Source organism: Caretta caretta, chromosome 1 (assembly GCF_965140235.1).
Source record: "Caretta caretta isolate rCarCar2 chromosome 1, rCarCar1.hap1, whole genome shotgun sequence".
NCBI lineage: Eukaryota > Metazoa > Chordata > Testudines > Cheloniidae > Caretta > Caretta caretta.
Window position 1 is genome coordinate 257900761 of NC_134206.1, and position 25386 is coordinate 257926146.

At 47.4% G+C, this 25386-nt stretch overlaps 1 protein-coding gene across 2 annotated transcripts in view; it reads left to right on the forward strand.

Annotated features, from left to right (window-relative positions):
* The first annotated feature begins 8965 nt into the window (after positions 1-8965).
* Positions 8966-25386, forward strand: part of LOC125628058 (apolipoprotein L6) — a 58315-nt gene continuing 41894 nt past the window's right edge. For both annotated transcript variants that reach the window (XM_048832796.2, XM_048832801.2), the window contains exon 1: positions 8966-9074. The gene's annotated coding sequence lies outside the window, so the exon portion shown is untranslated. The remainder of the gene's footprint in view (positions 9075-25386) is intronic.

Consider the following 25386-nt stretch of genomic DNA (forward strand, 5'->3'; position numbering starts at 1 on the left):
GTGGAGCAGTTTGTGGGATGGCTAGAGCAGCTCATGGGACGGCTGGTGGAGAGGAGCCCCACGGAGAGGCGGGGCAGTTGGCTTTGGACCACGTAAGGTGCCCTTAACCCCCCCCATTTCCACCCAGGCTGGGAGGTAAAACTCTGCAGATAAACTTTTGAACTCTGGGGATGCACTGACCAAGGACAGAGACTTTTGGGTTTTTGGACTTTTGGGACTTCAGGTGATTTTTGGGGACTCAAGGACCAAAGGGAAAGGACACGGCCCAATTTGCTGGGGTGGGTTTTGCTCATGGTTTGTGTTACAATTCCTGTTTGTGGTGTTTCCCCAATATAATGCCACATTGTTTCTCTCTGTTGTTAAAAGGCTTTTGCTACACTCAGTCTCTGTGCTTGCGAGAGGGGAAGTATTGCCTCTTGAAGGTGCCCGAGGGTGGTTATCCCGGGTATGTAGTTATCTCAGGTCACTGGGTGGGGGCTCGAGCCGGTTTTGCACTCTGTTATTGGAACAGAACCTCTAGATACTGAACCCGGCCCTTGTTGCTGCCAACTCTGACAGGCAGAAGGGTTACAAAAAGATTAAGTTAAGAAGGGGAAAATTCCTGACAGTGGTATTTATTGGTATAATCTCAAGTCATGGAAGTCTCATTAGAACTAGATAGGGATAAACACTAGAATATATACTAGCTTGCAAAGAATCATTCTGTGCTGGTAGTGGGATGGACTGGATGACAGAATAGGTTAGTTATCTCCATCTCTAAGAGTGTCTCTGTGATGGAACATGAGATGCCCAAAGTCTGCATCAAAGAGGTCAGACTAGACCATCACAGTGGTCCCTTCTGGCCTTTGAATCTGGTATCTATGAAAAATCTCCCTAAATTTCCCTTTACTTCCAACCCCCTTCCTTCCACACACTCTCACTATGCCACTTGGAGGTTGGGTAGTTCTCTGCTCCCCTTCAGGCAGATTAATATTACAAGGTAGACCTGATGACTTGTACTAGACCCCATTTTGAGAGCATCTTCAGAGGAGCTCAGTGACCTATTTGTAGCAAACAATCAATGAATTATCCATGAAGAGACACTGGCTCTTACATATGTGTTCATTATTCAAAAGTATTTGATTAATGATTTATGCAAATGTATTCCAGCCAGTGGGTGGACGGTGGCTGGATCATTTAGATTAGACGAGACGGAGAGGCGGGGGTGGGATAAGGTCACCATATTTTTCAAAATTAAAAAACAAAGCAGGAAATTTTTGTAACAACGTTTATGAAGGGTGTGAAATACTCAAGTGCTCCGCTGATTTCCAATGGGAGTTAGGCACCTAAATGCTGTTGAGGATCTGGGTCTTAGTTTCTGTGCCTAAGTTCCCCACCTGTGAAATGGGATAATAGCACTGCCCTACTTCATAGGGGGGGTTGTGAAGAGAACTATGTTACAGATTGTGGGGTGCTCAGATACTATGGTGGTAGAGTTCCAAAGAAATACCAAAAATAAGCTATCGCCTCATCTAGTAGCTGAACTACTGCAAGGCCAACAGTGGGGGAAAGGAATTGCATTTCCTAGGAGCTATATACCACTTTTAAACTGAGGTACGCAGACTATGCATGTCCTCCTGGCAGCCTAGAAAATCCTATCAGTTTAAGGATTAAAATCCCTCCACCCCCAGATCAGTGCACTGTGGTGTGTGAACCGGGAGTGGATTGCAGACAGGTAGGAGCCCAAGAGCCTGTTGCACTGGCAGAGGGTGACCAGATGTCCTGATTTTATAGGAACAGTCCCAATTTTGGGGTCTTTTTCTTATATAGCCTCCTATTACCCTCCACCCCCTGTCCCGATTTTTCACATTTGCTGTCTGGTCACCCTACACTGGCATGGAGTATAAATTACTCATCCATCTCCTAGTTGTTTTGGAACCTAAACCCCTAATGCAAACACAAGTTGATTACAAAATAGTGTGTGTTTTGATAAAGTGGCACTGGCTAGGGAGTGGTGACATGGCAGGTGGCTCTCTGACTGGCTGATACAGGCGAGTGCCCCACACGCAAGGGAACAGTTTGTTCCAGTCCTGGTGGCAGGCTGCCAACCAAAGAAATACAGGTTTCTAAAAAGAAATAAAATAAAAAGGGAAATAAACACAGCGTGGAAAAGTGTTCTGCCAAGTGACAGGAGGTTTGCCTGGGAATTGCATGATGGGGATGAACAGTTCTCCTTGGAGCCTTCATAGCCAGAGCTCGGCAGCAGTTTTCAGACACTTTTTATGAGCTGCTGCCAGCTGGGAGAAACCTACATTTTGGCAGTTATAGAAGAGAACAATTCTAGCCAGGTACACCTCTGGCAAGATGAACATTCTCCCCTTACACAAACACAATGACTCACAGGCTATGCAACTCCCTAGACTTCAGTGCAGTTACACAAGGGCCAGTATTATTATTATTACCAGGAACTGAAAGCCCCGGTGTTGCATAGGTATGGGAGTTGGGCCAAGTAATCCACCATCCGTCCACACTCCCTAATACAACGAATGAAACTGTTGCAAGCAAATTACCTGTAGAGTGAGGATGGTGTTTGGTTGAGTTACCTCTGATATCACAGTGGTCTAGGACTCTTGGCATGGCATAGATACAGGCCTTACTGTAGCTGTTCACTGTACGGGTGTACTTCATACATTCAAAATGGCTGAGAACTTAAACACTGGATGGTAACAGACCGTGAAGCCCAGTGATAACTTAACCTGGTGATATTTGGAACAAAAAGCTCTCAGCCATGCTTGTAGTGGTGTCTATCACGTCACACTGACTCAACAGGCATTCTAGGCTTCAGAGTGACAATCCTGGAATCTTATACAGACTATTATTATTTTCTGTATTAATTACTTGTGTGGCAGAAGTGCCTAGGAGCCCTAGTCACTGGGCCAGGATCCCATTGTGCTAGTATAAACACACAACAAAGAGATGATCCCTGCTTCAGAAAGCTTACAATCTAAATAAAGGCCAGGGCAGAATTTGGCTGACAGTAGCCAACTGTACTATAGCCATACTGTGCCCATCACAATAATAATGAGGAGTCCGGTGGCGCCTTAAAGACTAAAAGATTAGTCTTTAAGGTGCCACTGGACTCCTCATTGTTTTTCTGGATACAGACTAACACAGCTACTCCTCTGATACTTGGCATCATCATGATGTCTGTCCTATGCTTTATTCATGCTGACTAGTCATCTGCACAACCCTTGTCTCTCAGGCATTCTCCCTGTGTGGTAAGCTGAAATGAGTATGGTTGTATGCATTAGAAGTCAGCCACTGCCCTGGTTAACATTATAAATAAGTGATCAGTATGTCTGTGAAGACCTAGTAACTATTATATTCTAATAGGTAGCAGCACTGATAATTTGTGTAATTTTAGGGATAATGTTTCTTCAGCTGGACTTGCTAAGACACAGCTGGAGAGGACAGAGCTCCCATACAGTCCTGCCCAGAAGTCGTAGGGCCCTAGTTGATTCTAGGGCAAGACAGGAAAGCCAAAATTAGAAATATTGTCCTCTCAGTCCTGAGGGCCCCATGTTTTGGGTGCCCAGCTTGTTGATTTTCAAAGGTGCTGAGCCCCTACAATTCCAACTGAAATCAGAGAGAGCTGCGGGTGCTCAGCACCTCCAAAAATCAACAGGTGTCTCAGGTTGGGCATCCAAAAATCAGCAGCCACTGTCGAACATATTGGCCTACGTCACTCCTGCAATACTCTCATGGAGGGCTGTTCTAGGGATTGCTAGATCACTTCGCTCCTTAGCTGACTCATGAGTGGTTCTGTAAGATGTAGCCAACTGGGTGCTGAGTGTGGGAGAGGAGATGTTTGTACCCCATCACTGAAGGCGAAGTAGTGAGGAGTGTGGGCAGCAGGGGGAGGGATTCTCTTCTCTACGGCTCCCTTGTACTGCTGCAGAGTGTAGCAGAGCCCTGCTTCCAGACAGGAGAGAATTCTCCTCCTCTCCCTATCCCCCGCACAGGCTTGGAAAAGGCAGTTTACATTGTCCTAAAAGGCCCTGCTGCAAGCCCCTCTGTTGGGTGAGCGTTGGGGGCAGGAAGGGGTCTCACTGGCTTCTACAGCCGCCCTCTGGGAGCGCACTGGTTTCTACAGCAGCCTGGAATCAGGAGGGCGCAAAAGTGGCTTATAGATTCATAGATATTTAGGTCAGAAGGGACCATTATGATCATCTAGTCTGACCTCCTGCACAACGCAGGCCACAGAATTTCACCCACCACTCCTACAAAAAAAACCTCACACCTATATCTGTGCTATTGAAGTCCTCAAATCGTAGTTTAAAGACTTCCAGGAGCAGAGAATCCTCCAGCAAGTGACCCGTGCCCCATGCTACAGAGGAAGGCGAAAAACCTCCAGGGCCTCTTCCAATCTGCCCTGGAGGAAAATTCCTTTCCGACCCCAAATATGGCGATCAGCTAAACCCTGAGCATATGGGCAAGATTCACCAGCCAGATACTACAGAGAATTCTTTCCTGGGTAACTCGGATCTCACCCCATCTAATAGCCCATCACAGGCCACTGGGCCTATTTACCATGAATATTTAATTACCAAAACCATGTTATCCCATCATACCATCTCCTCCATAAACTTATTGAGTTTAATCTTAAAGTCAGATAGCTCTTTTGCCCTCACTGCTTCCCTTGGAAGGCTATTCCAAAACTTCACTCCTCTGATAGTTAAAAACCTTCGTCTAATTTCTAGTCTAAATTTCCTAGTGGCCAGTTTATATCCATTTGTTCTTGTGTCCACATTGGTACTGAGCTTAAATAATTCCTCCCCCTCTCTGGTATTTATCCCTCTGATATATTTATAGAGAGCAATCATATCTCCCCTCAACCTTCTTTTAGTTAGGCTAACCCAGCCAAGCTCCCTGAGTCTCCTTTCATAAGACAAGTTTTCCATTCCTCTGATCATCCTAGTAGCCGTTCTCTGTACCTGTTCCAGTTTGAATTCATCCTTCTTAAACGTGGGAGACTAGAACTGCACACAGTATTCCAGGTGAGGTCTCACCAGTGCCTTGTATAACGGTACTAAAACCTCCTTAAGGCTTAAAGACTTCTTAGCTCCTTTTCCCCGGGCTGGGCGAATTCTCACCCTGGCTCGTTTCTCAGCGTTCTGCCAAAGGGTGAAATTTTCAAAAGCACCTAATTGACAGCGAAGCCTTCAATCCCACTGACTTTCCATGAGGCTCAGGCTCCCAGATCACTTGGCTCCTTTTGAAAATGTTCCCTCAATTGTCTAAGTGTAGAGAGGGAGTTTGAGGTCTGATGTTTATTAAAGAGCAATGTTGTTTTGAACGGGGTTCCCATTCAAAGGAACAATAAGTGGCTTTCCAGGAGAGGGGTTTAAGCTGAGAACATTTCCTCGGTCAAATGGCTGAGAGAGGTCTTTATTTTCATTTGATTACATTTAGAAAATAGGGACGCTTGATTTCTGTTCAAACAGTTGGGCAAAGGTATGCATTCCCGGGGACTGCATTGACTCAAGGACAAAGGTTTCAGAGTAGCAGCCATGTTAGTCTGTATTCGCAAAAGAAAAGGAGTACTTGTGGCACCTTAGAGACTAACAAACGTATTTGAGCATAAAAGCTTTCGTGAGCTACAGCTCACTTCATTGGATGCATTCAGTGGAAAATACAGTGGGGAGATTTATATACATAGAGAACATGAAACAATGGGTGTTACCATACACACTGTAAGGAGAGTGATCACTTAAGGTGAGCTATTACCAGCAGGGGGGGACGGACGGGGACTTTTGTAGTGATAATCAAGGTGGGCCATTTCCAGCAGTTGACAAGAACGTCTGAGGAATGGTGGGGGTGGGGAAATAAACAAGGGGAAATAGTTTTACTTTGTGTAATGACCCACCCACTCCCAGTCTCTATTCAAGCCTAAGTTAATTGTATCCAGTTTGCAAATTAATTCCAATTCAGCAGTCTCTCGTTGGAGTCTGTTTCTGAAGTTTTTTTTGTTGAAGAATTGCCACTTTTAGGTCTGTAATCGAGTGACCAAAGAGATTGAAGTGTTCTCCAACTGGTTTTTGAATGTTATAATTCTTGATGTCTGATTTGTATCCATTTATTCTTTTACGTAGAGACTGTCCAGTTCGACCAATGTACATGGGAGAGGGGCATTGCTAGCACATGATGGCATATCTCCCATTGGTAGATGTGCAGGTGAACGAGCCTCTGATAGTGTGACTGATGTGATTAGGCCCTATGATGGTGTCCCCTGAATAGATATGTGGACACAGTTGGCAACGGGCTTTGTTGCAGGGATAGGTTCCTGGGTTAGTGGTTCTCAGATGTTCTTGTCAACTGCTGGAAATGGTCCACCCTGATTATCACTTCAAAAGGTTCCACCCCGCGCCCCTGCTCTCCTGCTGGTAATAGCTCACCTTAAGTGATCACTCTCTTTACAGTGTGTATGGTAACACCCATTGTTTCATGTTTTCTATGTATATAAATCTCCCCACTGCATTTTCCACTGAATGCATCCGATGAAGTGAGCTATAGCTCACAAAAGCTTATGCTCAAATAAATTTGTTAGTCTCTAAGGTGCCACAAGTCCTCCTTTTCTTTCAAGGACAAAGGTTGTTTGTTATTTTCCCAGTTAACATCTTTTCATTAATCAGGGATTAAAGTAAGAAGGATCTCAGGGGCTCACAGGTTGGTTCACCCTCTTTTGGACATGGAGAGCTCAGCTATCCAGCCCTCCACTTCCTCCTGGCTCTTCATGGGCTGGTGAAGAGAATCTGAAGCAGGGGCAGCAGGAGGGGCTGGTTGGTGTCCGGCTGGGGGCATTTCTGGGGCTCCAAGCCTTCCTGTCAGTAGGTGGAGCAGCACCAGCACCTGCTAGGAGAATTATCCAAACTAGGAGTCTCTGATCAGCTTTCTTTCTTCTACAGGATGATCTGTCCCCCTGCTGGTTCCTCCTCCCTTATAAGGTGGCAGAGAGGGAAAAAGGAGAGTTTCCCACTTCTAGGCCTCCCTTCTCTTCTGGGGAAAAGCCTGCCCCTTCCCCTCACCAGAATGAAGGAAAACAAAATGACTGTCAATACCGTGTCCCCTCCTGGTACTCCACTGTGGGGTTGTGGGTAGACAAAGTTTGTTCCCCTACACAACTGCACACTCTGCATGTGCACACATGCACAGTACATTTATTCCCATAGCTCTGTTTTCTTCAACATGTCATGTCCCATCTGACAGGATATTGAAGTATCACTTCACTACATGATGTCAACTTGCACAATAACGTGCATCCACCAGAATGGGGGAGGTTCTCCTCCTACTTTGATCTTTTTCAGACACTGAAGGACCAGCAGTTTGAATCAGTAGTCTCAGAGAGACCTGTGCATTGGCATCATCCAAACAAGGTAGAAGTGCTGAAGAGGTAACCTCAGAGACTCTTCTGTTTAGACAGCAGCCCAGCTTGCTAGATGAGTGAAGCCAGTGACCTCACAGAGGCTATGACATCATACCAACTGGCTAATGCTGCTGAGCTAGTGACCAGCAAACCAGGGATGTTTGGTCAGTGAGTTTACAGGGACCTGTTCCTTGACATCAGATAAGCAAGCAAGCGACAGCAACTTAAAAGAGGCCTATGCCTTGATATCTATCATTCCAGCATTGTAGAGGTACTTAGTCAGTAACCTTGCTGTGATGGGATATATTACATACCTGGGTCCCAAGAGGGGTAGGGAGTGACCTATTTAGAAAGCTTTGTGGATCCAGTCAGGAAAGCAAGGGTTAACCGGCAGGCTCACAAAACAGCTAAAGTCCATTTGCCTCTCAGGAAACCAGCCTGAGACACCTAAGAGGAAGTACAAGCTAGTGTAAGCGGGGGAATGGTCCCGCTGTTGTGGGGAAACTTTCCTGGCTTATACACTACTCCGGTGAAGTGGGCTAGTGAAAGGATCTGAGTCCTCAGTCTCTGCCTGACCTCAAGGGCTCTCCTTCCACTCTCCCCCGTGTGGCAGAGTCCTCATAACCCCAACAAAGCTGGGCCCAGGATTCCTGGGGGGCTCAACCCCCAACCTTGTTGTGGTCACTTAGGGCAGGGGCTAGGGTGTCCCCACTCCTGGGTGCTCTCTCTGCACTAGATGCTTCCCTGACCCACTGATCATTACATACAGTTCAAAGCAAATACAATTTATTAAACAATCAATTAAAAAAAATAAGGAAAAAGGGGAAAGGTTAAAGGAAAACGTGTCACCCCACTCTGTGGCATGGGGACGCCACAACCAGCGTCTCTAGAATGTCAGGGCAGTTCACAGTCTGTTCCTCACACGTCCCAGGTCTCCTTCTCAGGCCCTGGCTGTGCTGCAGAGATGCTGTGGGTTGGACACTTGCTCTGGTGGTGGCCACACACCCTCAGGCTCTAGGCGGCAGGACCCTTCCCAGTGTCGCCTCTGCCCTACTGGAGATATGATCCCCCTCCAAGTCTAGCCTGCAGGGCCTGTGCTGGGCCTGCTGCCCAGGGTCCCCCCTCGCTCTCCCCAGCTGCTCACAGCACCCAGCTCTGGACTGCTCCAGCTCCACTCTGCCTCAGCACAGCTCCTGCTGTGCCTCCAGCTCCCTGGGCTGCTTCTCTGGCCCCTCTGGCTCTGGTTGCTGCAGCTCTGCGGCCTCTTCTGTGACTCTGCTCTCAGCACTGACCTGCTTCCTGCGCTGCTTCTCTGGCCCCTCTGGATCTGGCACAGCTCTGCTCCCCAGCTCAGCTCGGGGCCCCTGCTTTCTCCTTACTTGGCCCCACTCTGCCTGACCCAGGCAATTCCAGCTCACACAGAGGAAGGGACCCCCCTGGCCTCCTGACTCCCTGATTAGCCTGCCCGCCCTGTCAATCAGGGTGACGTGGAGCATTGGCCTCTCCCCATTGTTCCTGGGAACTGTCAGTCTCAGGGTCCTGATTTCCCCTTGGTACTGGGAGCTAGCCAACCAAAACACCCCCACTGAGTTTTAGTACTAGGAGCTGGGGCAAGTGGAGCAATCACTGGAGACTGTCTGCTCATCACAGGGGCAGCACCACCAACTTCAGAGTAAGTCTGTTTTGCTTTTAAATGGTATTTGTTTGAGCCTCTTTTAAAAGCTTTAATTTCTCTCTGTGCTCTGAAGAGGACCAGGGTCCAAAGTCTGTGTGTGTTTTCAGGCCATCGGAAGGCTTTACTCCCTTTGTCCCATGGAGATAGAGCAAAGACGTGATTGGAAGTAGTCTTGGAAAGCAGGGGTGTTTGGGTAGCAAACCCAGACCAATGCCTCGAGTCCAGAGCCCGGACCCTGAATTCCAGAGGGTGGGGTGGGCTAGGCTAGAGTTCCTCTTTTCATCAGGACTGACCGACTGCTGGGAGGCTACTTTGCACCACTCTCAAAGACCTCTCACATCAGCTCAGCTGCTGAGCCCGTGGCCTCACAAAAGTCTGGGCCTTAAGTGTTAACCAGCAAGCTAAGTGCTAAGCCAGTGAGCTCACAATAGAGGTGCTGCGCAGTGGTTAAAGTAAAGAGGAGCATGTGGGAATACAGCTCTCCTCTTCTCCTGGCCCTGGGAGCTCTCAGCTCCCCAACCTCCTGCCTCTTCACAGGCAGGTGCAATAAGGACTCATCAGGCAGGAGAATCAGAAGTGGGAGTAACAGCAGGAGCAGTTCCCTGCCTGGAGTATTTCTGGGCCTCCATGGCTTTCCGCCAGTAGGTGGAGCAGCACTGGGCTCTGATGGGCAGAGAAGAATTGTCCAGGCTGGTAGTTCCCTACCTGCCCCCTTTTTCATAGAGGAGGATCTATTCCCCTGCTGGTTCCCCATCTCCTCTAGGGGGACAGAGAGGGAAAGAGCCAGAGCGTGGTGCTTCCAGCTCTCCCTCCTCTTTAGGGCTAAAGCAAACTGTGTCACAGGCCTCCCCTCCCCTATCCAGAATTCAGGAGAAAAGGTGTGTGAGAGAGGGGGAATACATTTTGATTTGGTGACATATTTTAAAGGGAGACATTTTCTTTAAATGAGGAAGCAAATGTTTCTGATAGGCAAACTGTGCCCTTGCTGCTTTCTACAGCAATATCACCAGCGACAATGTGACAGGCACTCAGCCCACGAGTTTACTGAGATGAGGCAGAATGGGCTTCAATGCTTGCTCTTCTGAAGTGATATCAGCTCTTCGGGGATGAAGGGAGGAGGAGGAGAGTCCTATCCAGCCAAGACTTTGGAGGTGTGCAGGGATGGGGGTGGGCAAAAGAAAGGAAAAGAGAGAGAGCAGTTTTAACAGCACCAGCTTTCTTGACCTTAGCCATGCTTCAAAAGACTAAGGGCCTGATTCCCTCTTACATGGCCCTGCCAGCCCGGTGTAAAAGACCTTAGGGTAAATGAGAGAGTCAAGGTCCAAAACATCAGCTTCATTCATCTGTCGCATCAAAAAGACTTGGCACGAAACAGCGATAAATTAGTGCCAGCTTCCCTGCTGAGATAATTCAAGGGATCTTTCCTTCCACAGCAGGGACCAATTTTCCTGTTGATTACATATTGTGATTAATATAGGGAAATTTCTTGATTAAAAATGTCACTGAGTTAGGCCTTTTTTGCGGTAACTTGCCCTGTTTGTTTCTGTTCACAAAGTGAGCCCTTTGTTTCAGCGATGGGCGTGGTATCAACGGGTTAGAGCTATCCAGTGGGTCTTCAGGTATCCACTGCTATACTGAGTGAGGCTTGTCAATCACAGCAATGCTAATCTCCTCCTTACCTCCCACACCATTGATTAGTGTCACTCATCCAGTGAGCAGGGAGAGAGAGCGGAGGCAGGTTCTGCCAGAAATAAGTGACTCGCTGAAAATCTAATCCATACAGTGCAGCCTGAGAATCATACCTCGTAGGTGGAAGAAAGAGGGGGAGGGGGAAAATATTTTCCACTTGATGACTGTGTGGCTCCTTTTTATTGCTTGTAACAGGTGTAGTTTACAGAGCCAGGGGAGAAAGATGGCTGAGTTTTTGGAAATGTTGTATAATGTCTAAGCAATTGTACGGAGGTTGCACTGGACAACTGTGCACCTTGGGGGCATTTGTGAGGCAGGGGGCCAAAGTAGTACCTGTGAGATCCCTCTGCCCCATTAAATGAAGGTATCCTGTGGGATCAGTCCCACATGCCAGGAGATGGAAGAGGCTTTGCAGTACAATATAGGGGCGGGAAGGGGTAGTCTTGTCATGGCTGCGGGTTGACAGCAGCATCTTCTGCACTGGGCTTTTAGAGGCAATCGCTCCTGGGGCAAGGGCTGGTCCCGGGGAGATGTGACGTCTAGTCCACTAGAGGTGATTCTGAGCAGCAAACCTCAGATCTGGACCTCTCCAAAGTTTGGGAGTGACTAGATCCAGGGTTTTGGTTTGGGCCCTCTGTTTTTGGTTCCCAGTTGAAATCTGGTGGAAGATTGAAAACTCTGAGTGGGAAGATCCAAAGTTTCTAGTTAAAATCTGGGTGAGACAGAATCAGCACCATTGCTTATTGGTTAGCTCACTGGACTTGGAGGCAGCTCTTCTTGGTTCTATTCCCAGGTCTGCCACTGACTCTCTGTCTGAATTTGGGCAAGTGACTCTGCTTCAGCTTCCGCATCTGCAAAATTAGGGTATAAATACTGTATCTATCCCGGAGAGGTGTTATGAGACCTAGAAATGTTCACAAAGTGCTTTGAGATCCTCAGATGAAGGGCAAAGCGTTGTGGTTCTCTCTCATGGTACAGGTATAGTACTAAATAACTGTTGTAGTGACCGAACAGTGACACTGGAAATTGAGGACTCCAGAGGAAAGGTCTGTGAGGGGAAACAAGTATCCAGATCCCCAATGCGTGTAATTTCAGTGGGAGTTAGGTGTTGTGTGTGCCTGTGGACAATCTCCCCCTGCATGGACGGGGGCTTCACCCATGGAAAAGAAGAGGCTGCATTTGATCTTTGTGACACCAACTCTCCTCTGATTTCAAAGCATTTGGGGCTTCGTCCTGCTCGGTGCTGAGCTCCTCACCATCCCCACTGTCTGGGACCGGAGTTGAGGAAGTTCCCCACTGTGTAAGATCAGGTCCTTAAGAGAGAGGCAAAACCTGTCACTTCAGTCTTGTTCAGAGCTCCACTCACACCTGAACTCCCCATCTCTCTCCTAGTCCCCCGTCTAAATCTGGGACTGATTCCTTTTAGGAAAAGTGAAGGGGCTAACAGTCCCAGGATACAGCAAATATATAATATGCTTGTTTGATGACACTGACATTCTACCCTTTTCACTGAAAAAATGTACAACAAAAAGCCACCCCATCCTCCTCCTTCAAATCCCTTCTTAAAACTCTCCTGTGCCATGATACCTACAAAAAATAACCCTTGACAATGGTTAGGCAGCTGCTCATTATCCTGACCACTATTGTATCATTGTTTCCATGTGCTCACCCTTCTTGCGCTGTACCCACCTCTTATCCCTTCTATGATACTTAGATTGTCAGCTCCTTGGGGGAAGGACTGCCTTTTAGTGCTGTGTTTGTACAGCACCTAGCACAGTGGGGTCTCAGTCCATGACTAGGGATGCTAGGTGCTATGGTAATACAAATAATTAATACTAATAATAAATATGAGAACAGCCACACTGGGTTAGACCAGTAGTTCTTCTAGCCCAGTATTCTGTCTTTTGACAGTGACTAGTGTCAGATTCTTCAGAGGGAATTAACAGAACAGGGCAATTATCAAGTGATCTTTCCCCTGTCATCCAGTCCCCGCTTCTGGCAATCAGGAGTTTAAGGACACCCAGAGCATGGAGTTGCATCCCTGACCACCTTGGCTAATAGCCATTGATGGACCTATCCTCCATGAATTTATCTAATTCTTTTTTTAACCCAGTTATACTTTTGGGCTTCCCAGCATCCCCTGGCAACGAGTGTCCCAGGTTGAGTAAGTACTTCCTTTTGTTTGTTTTAAATCTGCTGCCTATTAATTTCATTGTGTGACCCCTGGTTCTTGTGTCATGTGAAGGGGAAAGTAACACCTTTCATGATTTTATAGACCTCTGTCATATGACCCCTTAGTCATGTCTTTTCTACAGTGAACAATCCCAGTCTTTTCACTCTCTCCTCAAATGGAATCTGTTCCATACCACTAATCATTTTTGTTGCCTTTCTCTGTACCTTTTCCAATTCTAATATCTTTTTGGAGATAGGGTGACCAGAATTGCACACAATATTCAAGGTGTGGGTGTATCATGGACTTATATAGCAGCATTATGATCTTTTCTGTTTTATTATCTATCCCTTTCCTACTTGTTCCTAGCAGTCTGTTTGTTTTTTGACTGCCACTGCACATTGAGTGGATGTTTTCAGAGGACTGTCCACAATGACTCCAAGATCTCTTTCTTGAGTGTTAACAACTAATTTAGACCCCATCATTTTGGATGTAGAGTTGAGGATTATTTTTTCCAGTGCACATTACTTTGGACTTATCAACACTCATTTTCATTTGCCAATTTTGTTGCCCAGTTTCCCACTTTAGTGAGGTCCCTTTGTAACTTCACAGTCAGCTTTGGACTTAACTATCTAGAGTAGTCTCATTTTGTCTGCAAATGTTGCCACCTCACTGTCCAGCCCCTTTTCCAGATTGTTTATGAATATGTAGAACAGCCTAGGTCACCACACAGATCCTTGGGGGACCTCGCTATTCAATTGTTTCCATTGTGAAAACTGACCATTTTATTTCTACCCTTTGTTTACTATCTTTTAACCAGTTACTGAACCATGAGATGACCTGCCCTCTTGGAAGGCTAATATCAGATGATATATTATCAACAGGGCTCATTTCTGCTCCCCTGATAACAATTACAAAAACTCCTGCAGAGTAGGATTGGGTCCAATTCAAAGCAATCTTAAGACTCTCTTTGTTGATGATCATGCATGGTAACATTTGAAAAAACATTTCAGCTATCCAGTTCAAGCCATAAATCTGGATTACATATATAAAAAAAGAATTTATTTAGAAGCATATGTCCAATTAAGGGGGAAATGTTTCCAACTCTTGTCTCTTGCACTGACTTTAATGTCAGTCAATTTTTTATGGTTTATTTGACTCAGTAAACTCATACACACTGACTGCCTGTGCTTAGTAGGACTAGTCCCTGCTTTTTTTCATAGCAAAAAACTATCCTTTTTCTATCTCTGTCCATCCCCAAAACTTCTCCCAGGCCAGTGCAATTCAATGGCATTTAAAACCTGTCTTTAATGGAAGTTTAGTGAGTTAGACCCTCTCTTTTAGTTAGCTTTCATATGCTAACAAGCATGATACACTTAGAGAGTTCAAGGTGAGATGTGACATTGTGTTCATCTAGCCTGACCTCTGTGATAACACAGGCCTTAGAATTTCATTCAGTAATTCATGCATGAGGCTTGGGGTGCCAGAACGGGGAGAGCAGCAGGGCCATGGCCCCATCACTTTTAAAAGTGGGAGGGATATGCCCTCCCACTTTTTACCAGCCCTAAGGGCGAGCAAGCTGGGGGGAGAGGATTGGGGAGTAGATGTGCCACGCAGGGGAACAGGTGGCATGAGGGCCACCTGGGGCTCAGGGAGAAGGGGCAGTGTGGGGGTGTGGCTTCAGGGCTAACGGATAGTGTGGGCACAGGGGCGGAGTCTCCGTTCAGGGGCTGGTGACACCCCCCCCACCACCTCTCTCTCTCTCTCTCTCTCTTACTTACTTTTAGGGAATTTCCACCACTCCTGCATCAAGCCAATAATCCATGCTGGAGTTAGTACATATCTCTAGTTGATGGCTGGCAACCAAGATCCTTCCTCCCATCCTATGGCATTAGCCCAATAAATATGAATTGCACTGTACAGACAGGAAGGCACAATCCCTTCCTCAAGAATAATAAATAGACCAATGGAGAAGTATAGGAGGGCAAGAGGGGAGATAACAGAAAATGAGAAAAGGAAAAATGGTTTGGGGAGAGTGAACTATGAAGAACTGAGATTGTTCTGTATGTTTTGGTTCCATGTTTCTTTTCTATTTTTGTTTGATTTTAATGTTGGTGTGATGGTTTGGGGAATCTGTATGATTTATGAGCTCTGTGTGAGATTATGAACTGTTCATCTGTATCTGTGTCAACCTGCTGACTCCATCTTGGCTGTGGGGTTCTTTACCTACTCTGTTACCTCTGTACCGCCAAGTTGGACTGAAATTCCAACAAGGCAGTGATACAAGGCTGACAATAGCAGGATGGTAAATCCGATTGGCTGACCACTGAAATGGAATAACTGTATACAGTAGCCTGGCTCCCAAGCAGGAGAAATGGTTTATCACGGGAGAGGTCACCTGGCAATGAAGTCACCTTGGTAAGGGCCTGTGGATCACCTGAGTAGGCTGATCAATGAGTCACTTGACAGAGGGACTGGAATACTCTAAAGTGCAGGAGTTGCTCAGTCTATTGTCTCTCTCTTTGACAATTTTTCATGAGCGTAAGATCAGGGACGCTGCTGTGGCTGGGACCTCCGTGTATCTGGAAACAGATAGGACTCCAACGGGAAGGGTTGGCTAGAGTGAGGAGAATTGTGTGTGGGGTTTTTATTTTGTTAAGCGCTGTGTAATTCTCATACTATTAAAGAACAGCAGCGTTGTAGAACTCCAGGCAAAATGCATGCGTATTGTATGCTGCATCTACCATGTGCAACCCTGAGAGACTAAAGTAGTAACCCAGATGCCTCACACCTTTTGGTGGATTTCTGGAGAAAGGTGTATTGAAGCTTGGGGGAGCCTGCGGCGTCAGGTCTGGTAATAGGGCTGGGCAGGGGACAGCAAGGTCACCGCTGTCAGGAGGGAGTAGCATTCTGTTCAGACTCGGGAGCCTTAAAACACCCAGGGATCAAAAGGTTTGGACTTCTCCACAGCCATTTGGTGGGCGGCCTGCAAGAGGGAGTCTGACCAGATCAGCGACAGGTTATTTGTTTCAATTAATGATGTGGTCAGGTGGGAGTAAGGTTGCTCATGATTCCAGTGCTGCTGTCAGGGAGTGAGAGAGAGTCAAGAAGGGATTTAGAGAGGGAAGGTGTTCAGTGCTCAAGGGGATTGAGGCTTTTCCAGGCATAGGGCATGGCATCAAAGGTGTGCCTGGGAGAAAGACACCAAGGGGGCATCAAGTAAAGACAAGTGGGGGTAGAGTATAGGGAATGCAGGGGAAGCAGGCGGAGACCAGTTTGAGATGTTAGGAGAGGCAGAGCTTCAGAGGTAAGAATGAGAAGGAAGATTCTGATCTTGTTTGCATTGTGTAAAGGCAGACTCATGCCACCGTTGACCTCACTGCAGTCACTCTGGATTTACATCCATATATGTGAGAGCCGTAGGCTGTCTTGAAGAATTTAAATGTGAATGCTCTACAGCCGATCAGCTGGGGAGATCTCCTAGAAGATCTGTTGTGATGGGGATGGTATGACTGTAGCTTAGCCACCTACATGCACCCTACTCTTCCTGATAAGTGCCCAGCTGGTGGGATGTGAGGCACAATGATGCCATCTTGTGGCCAGTTACAAAAAGTGCCAGTTCTTGAGTCCCTACAGACATGACACCAGATGCTGTATGTGCCACCTGGCTGGCATAATAAATACTATACATCTTCACATGTGTACGCACATTACTTTAACCCTCACAAGCCCTCAGTCTGATAAGCAATTATTCCCATTTTACAGTTGGGGAAACTGAGGCACACAGTGGTGGAGGCAGGATTGCAAGTACAATCCAGGAATTTGTGGCTCCCAGAGTCATGTCAGTTCATCTGTACTTTGAATCCAGCCCCATGAGGATGGAAAGAATTTGAAGTGGGTGCCTTTCAACAAACTGGAACTAAATTTCTTTTTTGGGATGGAGGGGGCAAAATGTTTGTTTACTTACTTAGTTTAAAAAAAAGATTCCTGGCCAATGGGTGCTGTAGAGCCAGTGCTTGGGGCAGCACAGGGAGCCCCCTGGATCCCCCTACACATAGGAACCAGAGGGGGACATGTCACTGCTTCCAGGAGCCGTGCAGAGAGCCTACCTCAGCCCCGCTGTGCTGCTGACCAGACTTTTAACGACCCGATCAGTGGTGTTGACCAGAGCCACCAGGGTCCCTTTTCAACCAGAACGCCCAGTCAAAAACTGGACACCTGGCAACCCTAGCCTATGTGTGAGTTATTTTTATGAGACTCTTTCTGACCCAATAGGCAATTGCTGTACAAATGCAGAGCTCATGAGGCAGACTTTACTGCCCTGTCAGTCTATTTGAGCATGGGGACTGACTGTCTATTTCCAAACCTGACCTTGGCTTTTGGTTCCCAGGAGTATGTCCCTCCTCCCACCCCATGAATCGCTAACCAGCACCGTGACAGTTTGAGGGAATACGTCCGTGTCAACTTGTAAATGCCATTTTGTTTTGTGAAAGTCCTTTTACATTGTATCCTCCATCTTGGGTTAAGACATAAAGGTGGCGTTGGACACACTGTGCTCCTGCAGAGGGCATGGGGGCACCTCCTAGAAAGCTGACGCTGACAGAGCCATCAACTGTATGACTCTCCCCTGCTGGGACACTGGGCTGTCTGCCAGTAAGGTCACTGACTTTGAATAGACTCTCTTCCCAGAAACCTTTCTGGGGGGGAAGGGAGGGCTGGAATCCCCTGGTCTGAGCAGATGACTGGGAGAACTTCAGCTTCTCTGCTTGAGCACCTGGCCCAGTGGGGTAACTCTCTAAACCAAGAAAGCCTTTTCATTCCCAGAAACAGAAGACTTAGCTGGAGGAAGTGGAGAGAGGAGGGAATGGGCCTCTGCTGAAGGAGGTTCCCAGCCAGTGGGAGCTGCGGAGCCGACGCTTGAGGTGTGGGGCAGCATGCACAGCCCCCCTAGCATAGGAGCCAAAGCGGGGATATGCCGCTGCTTCCAGGAGCTGCACAGAGCCATGGCAGGCAGGGAGCCTGTCTGAGCCGTGCTGTGCCGCTGACTGGATTTTTAAGAGCCCGGTCAGCAGTGCTGACCAGAGCTGCCAGGGTCCCTTTTCTACTGGGCATTCCAGTCGAAAACAGGACACCTGGCAACCCTATGCAACACTCAGACTCAAGGCATCTAACCTTTTTAGGCACCAGGAATACCACTGCGCTCCACAAAGAGTGAGGTAGGCACCTGGGCTGCCCATACAATGAATGGGGAGAGAGAGGTGCCTTGTGATGATCCACAAAAGTTAACATGTTAGGCAGGGAGCTGCCTAAGCTAGCCCATGGGAAATGCTGACCACCAATGTGTTGTAAGACAATTCCCTCTCACCTGTGGTTAGACACCTACATGGCTCCACACAAAATTGAGGTTGGTGGGACTAGGAGCAGTGCCAGTGCCCACCTTATAACTTTTAGCCAGTAGTTAGAGCATTTGCCTGGGAGGTGAGAGCCTAAGATTCAATCCCCGCACCCCGTCAGAGGAAAGAATTTGAACAGGGATCTCCCACCTCTCAGGAGAGTATCTAACCACTGAGCTCTGGGATCTTTTGATGTAAGACTCCCTCAGTTTTGCCTGTTGAAGCTGTTCCCCTGTGGATAAATAATAAGAGTAGCTGGAGCAGGGGGGACTGGTCCGGGGGGCCACCCATCTCCCAGATGGGTGCCCTGACCGCTGGACAACAGAGTCATTCTCTTGGTGTCTGGCCCAATGACTATTTAGAATTATCCACAGTCGAACAATCATTGGTCCAGCGAGAGAGAGATTCTGTAGTCCAATGGTTAGAGCACCCATCTGGGTGCCTAGAGTGAGGCAGCAGGATGCATGACCAGAGGCAGAAACTTGGGTGTTGAGGGAATTTTTACTTTCAAAACTTACCCGCTGAGTGTTTGGCAAAAGTTTTGTGGATCGAAGTGGAACCTAAACCTGGCACTTAGATGCCTAAATTTGGGCTTGGGGCACCTAAGTACCTTTGTGGAGCTGGGCCATAGTATCTAGTGTCCTCCTGCTGTATGCTGTCACCACAAGATAATGCAACATCTGTTCACCACACCAAATGAAGATGTGGGGTGACAGCCATCAAAACTGGGCTGCGAGGCCTCCTCTTTTGTGCAAAATGAACAGAGTTTAAGGCCAGACAGGTCCATTAGCTCATCTAGTCTGTCTTCTTGCATAGCACAGGCCATTGCAGTTCATCCAACAGTTCCTGTACTGAGCCCTGTAACTTACCGTCAGCTCAGTATGTCCCATATTCTTTAGCTGCCATTGAATTCCATCTCACCACTGTGTTCATATCCTTCCCCTAATCTGACTACCGTGATGCTGCCCCTAGCCCTGGAACTCCCTTCTTATCAGAGTTCACCAGGCATCAACCGTTCGCGTCTCAGGAGCCTGCCACCATAGACAGACACCAGTAAGAATGCTGAACCCATTGCCTCTCAAACCCAGGAACTACGTGAACACCAGGAGGCTGGAGCTTGGGTGTGCTGTGTCTGATTGGTGGGCTTTCTTCTGACTGAGTGGTTGAAAGCAGACTAAAGTAAGAGCTAGTCCATTGCATTGACTGGACATCGTGCTGCCGGCGCGGGGTGCTGCTGCAGTTCCCGGGAGAGCCCTGAATTGACGCTGCGTGCCTGCGGCTCCTGTCTGGGGTCTGCATGGTGGGGGCCGCCAGACGTTCAGCTCCTTTCGCCGCTGTGGTTCCCAGGAGAGCTCTGCGATTCAGGGCTCTCCCGGGAACTGCAGCAGCAAAAGGAGCAGAACCTCATGCCGGCAGCTCCTCTGGCGCGGCTGTACCGCCCCTAGCCTTGCCTCCCTGGACTCAGGAGACACAGCTACATGAAAGGGCCTGGGGGCGGTACAGCTGCGCTGGAGGAGGTGCCGGCGCAGGGCCGCCTGCTGGCCCCACGTTCTGCGCCTTTCCCTGCTGCATTTCTGGAGAACCCTGCGGTTCAGAAGTTTCCAGCCCAGTGGGAAGAGGACAGAGCCCCCCCCAGCTAACATGGGACGGATCATGGCGAGGGGATGGGGAGAGCACAGGGCCCTGGGCTGGGGCAGGGTCACATGAGAAGTCATGTGCGGAGATTCTCCCCCCCCCTTTAGCTGGTGCAGAGTACTGGTAAAAAAGGAATTCTACTTGCACCACTGCCTGTCCCCAAAGCGGGTGACAGCCAGCAAAACACCTGCGGTGTTTGCCTGCCTGTTCCTAGGCAGTGGGTGGAGCTGTGAATTGTTTTCCCAGCTGCCCTCCCCACCATGCAGTACCAGGAAGGGAGCAGGCACTTATAGGGCCATTTGGTTTCCCATGGACTCTGCCAGTGGTAAGATCTGTCCCTTTACTCCTGGGAAGAAGGGACAGCTGAAAGTGGTTTCCTTTCTCTTTGCCCCTCTAGACGGATGAGGAAACCAGATCTTCCTGCAGGAGAGAGGAAACACATAAGGAATTCCCAGTGTGAGTAATCCTCTCAGATGCCAGTGCTGGCACATCTAGCAGCAGGAATGCGTGGAGCCCCCGAATCTCCCCGCTAGAGCTGGCTGAAAAGTGCACATGCCGTTTTGTGGGAAATGCTGAAGCTGTGTTCCTTTGGCAGGGCTCTGCGCAACCTTATTTTTAAAAAAAATCCTGAAAGCTTTTAATGAAACATTTAAATCCACACACTATCAAAATGGTTCTCGAAGTAATTTTTTGTTTAAACAAAAAATGTCAGGAATGTTTGGGTTTGTTTTTTTTTAATCAATTCTGATAAAGTCATGATTGGTGAAAAACAAAAAAAGAATGTGGAAAATGGTGACAGTTTTTCATTAAAATGCCCTTTTTTCAAAAAAAGGCCAGTTTTCAAGGTGAAGGAAACTTTTCATTTAAAAAATTTCAGTCAGTTCTGCTCCTGGGTTCCCACTTCAGAGTCCCTCACCTGATGAATTCTCCCTTCCCTGGGCAAAGAAAGGGAGATGCTCTGAGAAAGCTGCTTTCCGAGGCACTGCTGCTTACTTACACTGCCACTTGGCTCCCTACCTTGAAGGGCTGATGTCAAAACACAGACCTCTGCAAAGGCACTCTTGTGCCTCTGCTGAACTGCTGGCTTATTTGAAGACACAGGCCTCTGTTGATTTATTTACCAGTTAAGCATCTATACCTTATTGGATTAACATCATGGCATAGGCCTCTGAGCTCACTGGTTCAGTACCCCTAACTTGCTGGCCTGATGTTAAGGGACAGCCCTCTGTAAGGTCATTGGATCAACATTGTTAGTTTTTCTGGCCTTACATGAAGGCCTGGACATCTGTAAGGTTATTGACTACGTCAGGCTATCTTGCGGGGCTATTGTTGAGGCAAAGTTTGAAGTTCTTGGCTCAGCATCTCAAGTTTGATGGACTAGCCTCTGAGCTAACACTTGCTCAGTACTTCCACTGTGTTGGTCTGATGTCATTAGCATAAGCCTCTGTGATGTCCTTGGCTGTGCTGACGTCTGTGAAGAGGAGTCTCTGAGATTACAGTCTCAACACCTCTAGCTTAGTGGTCTGGTGGCAAGGCATGGGTCTCTCTCAGTTCCACTCGGTCAGCAGATGAGCTACTTGGAGCAGAAAACTTGTCATCTCTTGTCTTGTACAGTGCCCAAGTACATGGTCTGTGCTTAACAAATTATGGCTATGACAAGGCCTCTGACAGAAGCTGCTCCTTGCGAGATAAGGGAGGGCAGTTCTCATTTGCGTAGTAGGATGGTGTCTCATGGGAGGTTATGAAAGAGTCTGTGTAATGGAAAATATGAGACCAGACACAGTGATCCCCATGAGGTGAAATGGAGAATTTCATACCAATAGCTGCTTCCAAAGAAAAGGATCAAAAAATGGAGGGTGGGGAAAGAATGACTCTGGAGATCTCAAAGCACTGTTGTCATTATGACACACAGCTATGCATAGATACTAACTGTGCAGGCAACTATTATGTGGTCCAGCCATTGCTCATGTAGCCTGATAGACAACAAAATCTGTTTGATTAGGATACCAGTCATGGCCAGGACCTCTAGCGTGCATATAACAGTTTGAAAGTACCCTAGGCATTTTAAGGTCTTGTGTGCAGGACAATTCCTCTAATCCTTAGTTTTGTACTGGGACACATTCTGAAGGGAAGTCTGTTTAACATCGCTCCCTCCAGATGGTGCAGCTGTCAAGCCGCTAAGAGCAACCAAGGGGAAAGCACTATTTAATCCTCTGTTTTCTTACCACTGCTTGTTTCCACCACACATCTCTTCCAGGCACTCTTGCTAGAATTCCATGCTCTGGGATACCCATATGTGACCACAAACTCAGGCTCTGTGAGAGAACTATTCTCGAGCATTTTAGCATTGAGCACTTAAGCCTCCTCTCAGGCTGGAAGGGTGGGTGTCTGTTTCCCCCAGCCGTGGTTCTACCTCAAGCTAAGAAGAAATGGTTCAGAATGGCTCCCTAAAGAAACTAGTGATGTAATTACAATAAGTCCTGGCTGTGCTGGAAGTCACATTACTCAGTAAAAAGGCAATTTCATACTAGACAATTGTCTGTAGTTTAAGGGGCAAAGTCACATGACCTCAGCCTTCCTATCCAGTTATGAAAGCAACAGAGAGCCAACTTCTTCAGAAAGGAAGCTGGGAAAGGTCAGCCGGCGCTCCTCTGAACCAATCAAAAGCCGAAGGCAGAAGCTAACATGGAAGGCAATGGCAGCTTACCCAAAAAACTCAGTTGTCTCCTGCTTAGCAGTGTATAATTTGGAGACTTAAGGGACTGATTCTCAGTTACACAACGATTGGTAGAGTGGAAACAGCACTCTGAGAATCTTCTCTCAGCAAACATGTAGGTGGAGTGGATGAGGCAGTAGCATTAGATGGGGTTATTTGTTTGACTTGCTTCCAGATATCTTACTCTCTATACTCGTTGCTGAGAATGGTGATTTGGAGTCTGAGCACTTAAAGAGATCACAGTCATTGCCATCAAGGACTCGGGGTGCAGTAGGTTAATACACAGAGGCCTGGTTTCCCCTTTCTGTTACATTGCAAGTGGAACATGTTGAGTGGTCTCAAGCCAGTGGCTTTTTGTGCAAGGCAGAGCCAAGAGGAGAGGTGGCCAGAATCCATCACACTCCAGCTAGTCACTGCTTCCAGGGGAAACAGCACATATGTAAGAGCAGCCCTGCGGCTGCTCTAGCTTGCATTGGAGAGCAGGCAGGCCGTTGGCTATCCCACAACACAGGGAGCACAAACCTAACTCAAAGCCCCTTTTCTCCTTCCCTACCCCCATTCCTGCCCTATCCTCTGTACCCGCAGGAACTGAGTAACTGAGCATCAGCACCTAAGCTGAAATTCAAAACAAATGGACTTTAGTCCTGCTTTAAACAGAAATCTCTACACAACCTTATCTATGGAGCTCCTACGGGGCCTCCATGATATCCTGGTTGTTACATATATTGTGCCAGGAGAGAGAGCAGCTTGCTTTTGTTGCCTTTACTGGACTCCTTACACTCGTGCATAGCTCACACTAATAATATTGCTACAGCACTATACAGAGTTAGATAAGAGATTGTGAAAATTGAAGCTAGTTCTCCTACAAAGCAGGCTGTCCAAGACCCTTCTGTTCCCCACCATATGTATGCACCCTCCCCATGCTGTTTAAAGCTCACCTGTAAGGCCAAACTGCTGATCTGAAAATGAGTGCACTGCTGTTAAATCAGAGTTCAGTCTGGCAGTCATGCCATGTGGATTTAGTCATGATGTCTTTGTGAATGTAGATCTAGTCAGTGGGATAGGACCATCTCCCTCTCCCTGGGGATAAATAAAGGAGAATGACGCAGGCATACAAATCACAGCACTATTTCTCCAGGAAATCCAGCCTCCCTTCCCCATAGCCATAACACACTAAAGCCAGAAACCAAGTCATGCCCTCAAGTGGCAGGGTCTACTAACCACTGCCAACCAGGATGGATACCAGCATGGGGGTGGGGGAGGGATGTCAATTTTTTTTTTTTACTTGCTTCCATTGATACCTTACTCTCTACCCCTGCTGCTGGGAACTGTGATTTGAAGTGTTGGTGCTTTAAAGAGATCACAGCCGTTGCCACAAAAGGGACCACTACTGGGGACTCGGGGTTCAGTAAGTTAACACACAAAGGCCTGGTTTCCATTTTCTGTTACATTGCAAGTGGAGTATGTTGAGTCGTCTCAAGCCAGTGGCTTTTTGTCCAAATCCCAGCAGGTATAGTTCAGTCTGACAGCAGGAACGCTGTGCACTAATAGCTCGGGACATGGCTGACGGTAGCCTAAAAGCTCCCACTAGAATCCATAGCACCTTATGCGGAGGCTAAATGCAAAGCAAATGGATCTGAGTGAAAAGGTGATTCCTAATTGTACCCCAGATGGCTGGCACCCGCTGTGCCCTCAAAAGATAGGCTGCTCCCTTCTCTCTGTTTGTATATATAAATCTCTAGCTTAGTGACTCCAGGGGCTTGGAGTGTTCTGCTTTGGCCTGCCACTGATGTTCACAGCACCTGTGGCCATTTTCTTTGCAGACCAGGGCTTTTTCTTCGGGAAGGAGAAGACTAAGCCACTATACAGAGTTCTAAGGATAATAGTGCGTATGTCTCCAGAGCCTTTTCTTCCAAACTAAACCCAAAGCTCTTAACCACACTCTGTCATCTAATCTAAACTTCAAGCTGGAGGTGTCATTTCCAGCTCCAGGAGTTATCCCTGCACTAGCTCTGATGAGCTAACACTATTTTCAGTATGTCGCTGTAACGACAGCCACCTGAATACATACCTAGCGTCGCGAATGTGCCGCCTACAGATTTTGGGGCCTCTAGCCCCTCACTAATTTTTAATGCACTAGCTCAATCAGAGTTAGCATGAATCGATCTCCTTGAGCTGGAAATTACACAACTTGAAGTGTAGATATACCTACAGACAGCATCTGTAATCTGTCTGGTTAGCTATCCCGGATCACTGGAGTAGCTGCACAGCTGGATACAGGAATCGTCTCATCTACCAATTAAAGGTGACCACCTCGGGGATGGAATTGTTTAAGAGCACATGGGACTACTGCCCAAGTCGTTCTCTGCAGGAAGTGAAGCGTCCTAGATCTAAATGAGACAGCAATAATATAATGAATAGCAGGAAGAAGGCTAAGCAGGTGTGCCCATTTAGTAAGTCATGCTTCAATAACAGATGGGTACTCCGATTTAAAAAACAATGGATTCAAAATAGATAATAAACCAGAATACCTTATCATTAATTAAATACTCATAACGTGCTCCATCCCAGACAAGATGCACAGACAGACAGCCTCTGCTCTGAAGAGCTTCCAATCTAAAACAGACCTAGAAAGAATGTGCTGGAAAACCACAGGAGGAACCATGTTAAGGATTTGTTTAATCTATGAATGTGCATCTGGTGGCT